The following is an 11,643-nucleotide window of genomic DNA, read 5'->3' as shown; positions in this document are numbered from 1 at the left end:
CGAAGCGTTATTTTTCAATTTTTTAAATTTTTTTCCCCCAAATTTCGCAGGTTTCATTTGGGGGGGCACTCCCTGAATTTTAATGGGTTGATTGGTTTCATGTCATAACTTCATTGCAACAAAGAATATTTCAAGACGCAGTCTTACAAAATTTACTGAGGTGAGTTATTTTAAAGTTTGGTATTTACATATGTTATAAGTACATTTTTATACGGTTGTGAAACGTGGAGGGCTTGACAAAGAAATTAAAAGGAGGTTAGAGGCCTTGAGATGTGGATTATAGATGATTGTTGAGACAATCGGGGACTACAAGTATACAAACGAGGAAGTGTTGGCTAAGTTAAGAAAGGGACGAATGTTGATCGATACCATCAGAAAGAGGGCAGTTACGGATTCTGGGACATGTGTGGAAAGAGAGGAATAGAAATGTTGGTTTCATCTGGGTTTTGATCGAAGGAAAGAGACTAGAGGCAACAAAGAATGACCTTTTTTAAATAAGCCAAAAATGGCCAAAAGTTATTTTAAAAGCAATTCATAATCCATTCACACCGCAGAGGATCGTTTATTCGTGGGGACAGCTGACCGGCAACGTGTTCAAGAGCACAGCCACGATGGATGAAATGTGACCCAGAGCCCCACAACTTATCATGGCGACATGGATCTGATGCTCTGAATTAAATCTTATCCATAACTTTATAGATAGTATGCGCTTGGCTAAGAAGCATAACATTGCCATCCGGAAGTATAAGGACCAACAACAACATTGTTTGTATCCATGAACGTTTATATTGGTTAATACAGTTCAGTGAGCATTACTCATAAACGCGGAGTGGCAAAAAACAATAACAAAGATCTGAGTGACGTCATCTTCGAACTATCTATAAACTTTGAGTCAAAGCAATTGTCTTAAATTGAGTCTTATCTTTAACTTATAAACTTTGAGTCAAAATATTAGTTTCAAATTGAATTTTTTCTTTAACTTATAATTGTGAATCAAAGTTAATGCTCTATATTGAATTTTATCTTTAATTTACAAACTTGCATTCAAAGTAAATGTTTTTTAATTGATTCAGTCTGATAGATCAGTTGGGAGAGTACAGCCTCACATGCAAAGGGACCAAGATCGACCCCGGATATACTCGATATTTTTTTTTGACCCCCAGTCCATCTAGGAGTGACTTGGTAGGTCTGGTTATTATTATTGATAAGGCGGAAAGTACTTTGCGATACCTTAGCATCCTATCCAAAGGATAGCAAGCGATTGCGATTGTCCGTTTTACGCAAGCAAAACCGGGATGAACTCCGTCCGCCATAGTCCTAATCTGGCACTGTTTCGAACACGCTTTTCAAATCTTTATCTGACACCTGTTCCTTCACACAAATTTGTGACTTTGAAACATCCAAAAATACATACACAGACTGTCACGAAAAGATCTTATGGCAAATGTCCCACACAATTAGTCAGATAAACCCAAATTTATTTGGACCGATAACTTGAAACAGGATTGTTCCATTTTGATTTAAATATCTATGAGGAAATGAGTTCACTATCGATTGTGCCCCTTAGTTGTGTCCATTACTAAGAACACATTAATATGAGTTCTCAACTCTCAAGCGCTTTGAGGTTTCGACAAAAGGCACTATTATTGTAATATTCTTCTTCTTCTTCTTCTTCTTCTTCTTCTTCTTCTTCTTCTTCTTCTTCTTCTCTCTGCTTCTTTCCTTCATTCTGCATTTCTTCTTCTCTTCTTCTCTTCTTCTTCTTCTTCTTCTTCTTTTCTTCTTTTTTCTTCTTCTTCTTCTTCACTTCTCTTCTTTCTTTTTATCGTCTTCTTCTTCTTCTATCTTCTTCTTCTTCTCTTCTTCTTCTTCTTCTTTTCTTCTTCTTTTTTTCTTCTTCTTCTTCTTTTATTAATATTTATTATTATTATATTATTATTATTATTATTATTATTATATAATTATTATTATTATTATTATTATTATTATTACTATTATTATTATTATTAATTATTATTATTATTATTAATTATTATTATTATTATTATTATTATTATTTTATATTACACTATTATTATTATTATTATTATTATTATTATTTATTATTATTATTATTTATTATTATTATTATTATTATTATCATCATCATCATTATTATTATATTATAATTATTATTATTATTATTTATTTTTATTATTACACTATTATTATTATTATTATTATTATTTATTATTATATTATTGTATTAGTATAGTAGTAGTTAGTAGTAGTAGTAAGTAGTAGTAGTAGTTGTAGTAGTAGTAGTTAGTAGTAGTAGTAGTATAGTAGTAGTAGTAGTAGTAGTTGTAGTATAGTAGTAGTATTATTAGCATTCATATAATTATTATTATTATTATTATTATTAATTATTATTATTATTATTATTATTATTATTTTTATTATATTTAATCATAAAAGGTTTGGTGGGTTTTGAGAGTGAACAAAACTAACTCACAATCCACACAAAACAACGAAAACAATAGACACATAGATAACCACGCCTCTCGGACAGTCGTTATATTTTAAACAATGACAGTGATTGGTAAACATAGTAAACTTCACAAGTTCTACATCGATGGTAAATGTCTTAGTAAAATACCCACTATTCTCCCGCTTGATCAATAGATAGTATGCGCTTGTCTAAGAAGCTCATAACTTTGCCATCCGGAAGTATAACAGACCAAAACACAAAACTGTGTGTATCCATGAACGTTTTAGTCGGGTAATACAGTTCAGTGAGCATTACTCATAAACGCGGATGGCAAAAAAACAATAACAAAGACCTGAGTGACGTCATCTTCGAACTATCTATAGAACAAGCACAGAAAATTTTGTGGAAACTTAACGTTCATATTATGATTGAGAAAATCGTGTCATAACTAGTCATCCATCTGGCGATACAAAAACAATAACAATGATCAAAGAGAGGTATATTTCATTCACGTTGTTGTTTATAAACAACCAACCATGCCTGTCCGAGCACGTTTGAATGTGTGTCACAAATTCCATGTATTGATACAACAGGAGCCATCGTTAACTTATAGATAGAATGCGCTTGGCCAAGGAGTTCACAACATTGCCATCCGAAAGTATAGATAGTTCGAAGATGACGTCACTCATGCCTTTGTTATTGTTTTTGCCATCCGCGTTTGTGAGTTGTTCTCACTAAACTGTATTAACCAGACTATAAAAGTTCATGGTTACACAGAGCTATCAAAAGAGCAATCCGTTGATTGGCCAAAAACTCAGGATTTCATATAAGGACATAAGTTCTGGAAAGCGATATCCACCCACCTGTCAGTGGACAGAACTGATATGATGAAATTAGGGATCCATAAATGTTATATCATGGTAGGCTCCACCCTCTCTTTCTATTCTGGCGTAGATGTAGAAGGCGATAGCATTTCGGATGTCATAATGATTAGTGGGCAAAGGGTTAAAGCTTCCAAACAATCCCAATCGTCGTCTATCTCTAATCGGCCCGTTAGCGCCCTGACGCGCAATCTGTCTACTATTTAGTGAGAACAACTCACAAACGCGGATGGCAAAAACAATAACAAAGGCCTGAGTGACGTCATCTTCGAACTATCTATAGCGTGACCCTGGCCACAAAAGAAAAACACTCGTGAGTTGCATTCAACAGCTTAATATTTTTCGAGGCGATCGGCGATCGGGAGCGTGGCAGTATAAAAAGTGGACAATTATTTTCGGATTTTCGCTGTTTGATACCATGCAAGAACTATGTCTTTACTCCAAAATGTTGAAATTAGAAATAAATTTTAATTAATAGGGAGGCTACGTGGTCGAAGAAGGTAGATGAACAAAAGGTTTCGTCTTGATCACCGGGGTCAAAGAAGGACTCATTCTTTTTAAATTGTCAATCGAAAGAGGGAATTCCTTAGTGGACCGTCTACTGTCTTCCGTTTTTATTTTAATACAATTGACTTAATTATGAATGATATATAGCATCTTATGTCTTGATACCTTTTTATGAGCTATTGAAGCAAACTAAGCGTGGACAACATTTAGGGACAAATAGAATCCCAATGAAAAATCTATCAGAATGGGCAATGATTATCTTTTTCCTCATCAAAGTGACCGAATATAATTGACTTATCCAAGCACCAATTTGTTGAGAGATCAGTTGTTTATCATTGAAATGGTCTATGTTTGAGCCCAGATCCAGTCATTTAATCCCCTGAAGATTTAAAATGTTTTGCTCGGATATGAATTACTGCAGAAGTCATAGATTAAAATCTTAATATAAAAGCTATGAAAAAATCAAAGATTTTGTTAGGCATTTATGTTTTGTACACATATAAACTATGATTTTGATACCTTTCTACGGGCTGAGATTAACATTGAGAAGCGAGCAACGGGTGCTATTTAATGATCCAAAGCATTGTTTACAGCCTATAAATAAAGAAACAAATAAACAGTTTTATCTTAAACAGTTCGACATTTATTTGGCAAAGATACTATCGTATCTCTGTACAAACAACAATGTTATGTTTAACACGTTTGACACGTATTGGCAAAGAAACTATCGTAACTCTTAGTTACATAAGTTTGAAGGGAAAAGTAAAAACTGGTATTAAGACTATCTTAAGTTAAGTTACGATAGCCTTATTTTCACAAATGCGTAACCGTTTAGATAAGATTCAAATTTGAATAACTTATTTGCTTTTAATGCGATAAGAATGTCGATTTGACATAAGGTGCGCAGTATTACAACGCACAACAATCTCTCAGTGCAAAACTATCGTAACTCAACTTACGATAGTTTTGCACCCTACCCATTGATTTGGCAAATTTTAATTTGTACAGAAAGGACAGAGACGCATAAGTGGGGAATAACATAGGGGGAGGCTGGGCATATACGTGAATGTTAGCTGGTGTAAAATTGTAAATATAAAAGATCAAATCGACACTCCTGATATTGAACAACTTTCTTTTTCTCTATGTCCACATCACTTGCCTCGGGAGTTTCGGGTTGTGATCATTGTGTAATTTTTATATTCCACCTAGCGCTAAAATTGATAAAGCATATCGATTACTAAATTAGCATGTATCGTCATTACTACTACGCCACCCGGACAGTCCACTAATTATTGGTGGTGATCATAATCACTGTCAGGCCCATAGGTGGACTAGAACAGTTCGTCACCTGCAAAACACGACGAAACAACATGATTGACCTGTACTATTGCAATATAAAGAACGCCTACAAAGCGCTACGAAAACAACCGATAGCCACATCTGATCATAACACAATTCACTTAATACCTACGTATATCTCTAAATTAAAAAGTGAGAAACCAACAGTCGTATATCGCAATTTCTGGACTCCAGAGGCAATCCAGTGGCTGAATGGCGGTTTTGACTCTACTCAGTGGGAGACATTAATGGCAGAAGGAGACTGTAATGGTGAATGGACTGAAGCTGTGACATGTCATATTACATTTTGTGTGGATTTGTGCGTGGAAAAAAACGAAATTAGGATATTTATTAACAATAAGCCATCGGTTACAAAACGACTGAAATATATTCTCAATGGAAAGAAGTTTGCCTATGTGAGTGGTGACATTAAACTAGAAGTTGAAAAAAAGAAAAAAAACCAGAAAAAAATGAAAGAAGAAAAGGTTGAAACAAAAACAAAATGGAGCGACAATTGAAATCTGGCTGCGCAAGGAAAGCATGGGAGATGACAAAGCAAATGGGAGGAGTAGACTAAAAGTTCCGATGTAAAGAACATAAAGCGCCAGGACCAGACAACATTACCGGGACTATTTTGAAAAATTGTCACCAACAGCTGGCTATACATATAGAAAACTATTTCAAAGGTCAATCGATGAACAATCAGTGCCAGTAATTTGGAAAGCATCGATTGTCCTTACAGTTCCAAAAATGCGTTGTTCATCCATATTGAACGACCTCCGCCCAGTGGCGCTTACATCGCTTGTCAAGAAATGTTTAGAAAAAAAAATTCAAATGTGAGCTCCTACAAATATGATATGACCTGAAATTGCTAGATCCGTATCAAGTGCATACCAGCAACATCACAGTGTAGAAGACGCACTTTTAACCGCCACAAATTCGATCGCAAACCATCTTGACCAAACGTCCTCGAATTACGCCAGAACCCTGTATGTCGACTTTTCGTCAACTTTTAAGGCGATGAACACAGGTATTTTGCTTCAAAAGTAGTGCAACATGGATATTCCAAACTACCTTATTAAATGGTACAAAGAGTTTTTGACCCCATAGAGCACAGTGTGTCAAATTGGGTGAACATATCTCCAACAAAACAACGTTGTCGAACGGATGTCCCCAAACCTGCGTGACTCGCCCAGTCCTATGCATCTATACTATTATACATCCAAAGGAAATTGAGAACATTTCAAGTAGGGAAGAAAACTATATTAAGAGTTTATGACTCGTTCATTAAAAGTGTTAAGTTTCGCTGCACGAAATGTTTTGGCGGATGCCGACTTAAAGATAAATCAAAAGTTTCAAAATCTATCAAAGTGACAGCAAAAATTATAAACCATCCTCTTGATGAAGTAGAAAGAATTCATGGAAAAGTAATAGAAAGGAAAGCATTAGCAATTACCAACAATATAAAACAAATCAACGTTCGTTCCATCAGCAATAAACATGTTGCATATTTCATATGGTACAGCAAAACCAAGGGCCGATGTATTGATTGGTCGACTGATTGATTTATTTAATGTTAGATTTATTGACCAATTGATAATTATGGTAATATTTGGTGTCGATTACCACAATTGTAACAAATTGAATACGAAATGCATCTATTTATGATGTGTATATCCCATACGTGGAAGAAAGATAGGAAGAAAGAAAGAGAAAGAGAAAGAGAGAAAGAGAGAGAGAGAGAGAGAGACGGAGGGAGGGACAGAGAGAGAGAGAGATGGAGGGAGGGAGAGAGAGAGAGAGAAAGAGAGAAAGAGAGAGAGAGAGAGAGAGAGAGAGAATGGAAGGAGTGAAATATCTGTTCAATGTTATAGTTATCATATAACGTTATAACTAGTGCGGGGCGGTCCTTGGCAAGCTTAAGGACCACGGTCCTACGGTCCTTGGGAAATGAAGACCGCAAGGACGTCTCTAGACCGGTCCGTTCATTCTTGAACCGTTAAAGACCGCTACACGATGAAAACCGTGGCCTACAGGAGTAAAACACACGGAGTAGTCACACTCATTTCAAATTGTAACCTAATTAGAGAAGAGGGGTGATGCCTTCTTTATTTGCTCACCGTACTTCATTGTACTTCGATAATTTAATAAAATTTGAAATTTATCCCCATTAACGTAGATAATGGCATCGCCCAAGGCGTTGATCGAGTTGTTCGTGGCGTTGATACACACAGGCAACTCCTACCCCCCCCCTCCCCCCCCCCCCCCACACACACACATTAGAGGGCAGCGAGCATTGAAGAGTAAGAGAGAGACGTGAAGTTATAATAAGAGGGGGTGGATGAGGTGATAAGAGGGGTCGATGGTGACTTTTCGCCAGATCTAACAAACTCAGCTACCCATTCATTGCTGAGTAGACAGGGATTCAGAAAAAAAATCGACTGCACCCGGGATCGATCTCTGGCCCTTTGCGTATAAAGAGAGTGCTCTATCAACTGAGCTATCGGGGTCCCCAAATATTCTATTGGACCTTTTAAAAATACAGACGTTATAACTGTTTTTTTTGGACGGAAGAAACTAATGAAACTCATATTACTTGATTAGTTAAAACACCAAACGAAATTTTAATATTATTGTATTATTTTAAATGACAACAATGCGATAGAAAGGAGTGGCGACAAGAGATGGACAAAAGAAAACAAAAAATCAGACTTGCAACTTGCTAGGTTCGACACACACACACACACACACACACACACACACACACACACACACATCTTTAGTAGTCACATACATTTCAAACAATAACCCATTAGAGAAGAGGGGTCATGCCTTCATCATAGATCATTGTCATTGCGATCATTATGGTGTAGTAAATTTGAAATTTACCCCGTATAATGGAATCGTCCAAGGCGTGCGCCTCCTGTTCCCCCATCTCACACACGAAAGGGCGGTTTGCGGAGTGGAGGGAGGTGGTCGTCTGTGTCGTTTAGTGTATGGCAAAGGGGGGTGGGTGCGATTAATTAAGTGGGATGGGTGGTGATTGGTGGAAGATAGGCAAAGGACCGAGGCAACGAATCGCTGGGGAAGTAGTATGGCGCGAGACCGTTGAAAGGTGATAAGAAGTGAGGACCGCCGGCGGTCTTCCTCTTTGGGACTGGACCACGGTTCACAGCTAAAAGACCGTGGGACCGGTCCTCGGTCCGGTCCTCAGCGCGGCACTAGTTATAACAATGTAACTAAATGAGAAATTACCATCTTTATGGACAATAAAGATCTATTATTATTATTATTATTATTATTATTATTATATTATTATTATTATTATTATTATTATTATTATTATTATTATTATTATTATTATTATTATTATTATTTTATTATTTTTATCATTATTATTATTATTATTATTATTATTATTATTATTATTATTATTATTATTATTATTATTATTATTATTATTATTATCATTATTATTATTATGATTATTATTATTATTATTATTATTATTATTGTTATTAATATTATTATTATTATTATTATTATTATTATTATTATTATTATTATTCTTTATTATTATTATTAATATTATTATATTATTATTATTATTATTATTATTATTATTATTATTAATATTATTATTATTATTATTATTATTATTTCATATTATATTATTATTATTATTATTATTATTATTATTATTTATTATTATTATTATTATTATTATTATTATTATTATTATCATTATTTTATTTATTATTATTTATTATTTTTATTATTATTATTATTATCATTATATTATTATTATTATTATTATTATTATTATTATTATTATTATTATTATTATTATTATTATTATTATTATTATTATTAATTATTATTATATTATATATTATTATTATTATTATTATTATTATTATTATTATTATTATTATCATTATTCTCATTATTATTATTATTATTATTATTATTATTATTATTGTTGTTGTTAATTATTATTATTATTATTATTATTATTATTATTATTATTATTATTATTATTATTGTTATCATAAATATTATTACTATTATCATTATCATTTTTTTCTGGTATGTGAAACAAAGATCAGATGAGTTGTTCAATAGATTTTGTGACAAGGCGACACGCTGAATTGCTGAGTCTTTAACATCAACATTCTCTTTCAGTTTTTACTTTAAATCTTTCACTTTCAAATTTAAACAGTTAGCTGCCGTACTCTGGAAATCCCGGTTTGAGAGTAGTTGCTTTTGTTTGTTTTTTCAAGATGAGGGTCATTTAAATTGATCGTTATTTGAAGAACGAATTGTTTTCTGACCAAATTTATGAATACGAGATTTTTTTTCCTGTGTACGGCAGGTAAGTAGTTACCTTCGGGTTGAACCTAGGAGACCATAATAGCCGGTCTGATGAGTGAACGCAATTTTCTAGGCTCGATTTACCATTGTTGGAAAGGACGAGATTGTGCGTCGGATTGAGAGTACTTCCGTTGCAACAATGATATCATGACAACTTTGGTTATAGACATGCAAATAGGTACACGGCGGGCATAACGAATAATAAGTGTCATGTTGTGGGTTTATAATAATATATTAAATCAATGAGTTAACAAACACGTCTGTTCTTGAACATCAAAATCATAACTATATATTATTTCAACTTTTCACAATAACCCAAGGTACTTGATCAGTATATATACGATACTATAACCTAATTAAGTGACAATAAGAACTTAAAATTACCTCCATCAACAGTTTTGAGCAATATGGAATATTATGGATTGGATTTAAACAAAAACGGCATACTTTGGTTTATCTTAGTACAGTTTTTTTTATTTCACTCGTTATGCGCAAACCTCGTATTGTAAACCGAGTTGATAATTGCATCTATACAGGTTTTAGTATAATTTATAAAGAATTTTTAAAGACGTATGCATGATGGAACAAACAAACAAAAAAGCTCTTCTGAAATCACTAACAAAGTGGAATCTGGATGGAAGAAGAGTAAAAAAAAGAAACGGCCGGCAATTTTTACGTGGTCAGGAAAAGTGAATTGGCAATGTGTTTTTGTTTGTTTTGTGTTCCTGTCGTTTCTTTTCTTGTTTCTTTTTTTGTTTGTTTGTTTTTATTTTTGTTTTGGTGGGGGTTTTTTTTTGTTGCTTTTTTGTTGGGTTTTTCTGTCCTTCTTGGTTTGTTGTTTATTGTTTTGCTTTTTAATTCTGTTTTTGTTTTTGTTTTTCTTTCTTCCTTGGCGTTTGCTACAGTATTACTATTAGGTCAATATTTCCGCGCCAGCATTTATTTTGACGTCATTCTTTAGATTTGTGCGGCGTTTAGTAAATTGTCGTTAGTGATGTTTAAGAAAACAATTGATTCCATTGGTTGAACTATTGAATACAACTGACAATGTGTGGACAAAGACTTGTCTTTGGCGTCATTTTTTGATCACTGTAAGGCTACGGTCAGACTCCCCGTCGCCACAAAAGTTTTTATTCTCTGCTGTCCTCCGAAACTTTTCCGTTCACTTCATTTTTTTGTTTTTCACTCTGGAAATACACGTATCTAAATTGTCGACCATAGAATTCCTCCTTCTAATATCGATCGATTAAAATTACCCTCATCTTTGGCGAAAACTCTCAAACCTGGAACTTCGCGAAGTCCCAGGTTTGAGAGTATATGCCAAAATTAGAGTCGTTTTAATTGATCGAAGTTAGAAGGACTTGTTATCTGGCGACATCTTAAACACGTGTATTTTAGATTAAGACAGAAAGCCAAACGAAATATAGAAAGAATATACGAAAGAAAGAAAGAAAGAGAGAAGGACATCATTGAACCCAAAAAAAATATTTCATAATGTTTTATTCCGAAATGTTCCAAGGTAATCATTGTCATGTAATTGTTTTAATTTCACACCCATCACATCAAAATGGTATCGATACGGCATCGATATAGTGACGTTTCGGGGTGAACAAATAAATGGCAATCGTTGCGCTTGAATTTAACCAGTTAACTGCCCTACTCTGGAAAGACACGTATTTAAAAATTTGGCCATAAAACTCGTTTCTTCAAATATCGATCGATGGGAATGATTCTCAACTTGGCAAAACACTCTCAAACCTGGGGCCAACTGAAAACATCTCGAGAGGTCCTAAGTTTGAGAGTTTTTTTGCCAATATGAGAGTTATCTAATTCGATCGATAAATGAAGGACGAGTTTTCTGGCCAAATTTTTTCAATAAGTGTCTTTCCAGAGTACGGCAGTTAACTGGTTAGCAATCAGAGTGAAGAAATACAGTTGTTTGTTTTTAACTCAAGAAAAAAAGATTTTAAATATCCTCAATTGAGAAAATATTTTTATCAAATTTCAAAATTCAGAATCTAGATTTAATTTGTGATCCTTTGCGGCAATCTGTCGAAACCAAATGATAAAGAT

The 11,643-nt window shown here is 33.8% G+C and overlaps 1 protein-coding gene across 1 annotated transcript in view; it reads right to left on the bottom strand.

Moving 5' to 3' along the window:
* The window catches only part of LOC144970451 (uncharacterized), a 31,217-nt gene that overhangs the window by 3,888 nt on the left and 15,686 nt on the right, over nt 1–11,643 (bottom strand). The gene's annotated exons all lie outside the window — the stretch shown is intronic.

The sequence above is a fragment of the Berghia stephanieae genome, chromosome 4, assembly GCF_034508935.2.
Source record: "Berghia stephanieae isolate SIO BIC M18660-M18661 chromosome 4, UCSD_Bste_1.3, whole genome shotgun sequence".
In the NCBI taxonomy this organism is placed as follows: Eukaryota; Metazoa; Mollusca; class Gastropoda; order Nudibranchia; family Aeolidiidae; genus Berghia; species Berghia stephanieae.
Note: the sequence above shows the minus strand (reverse complement) of the source record. Positions and strands in the feature narration are given on the sequence as shown.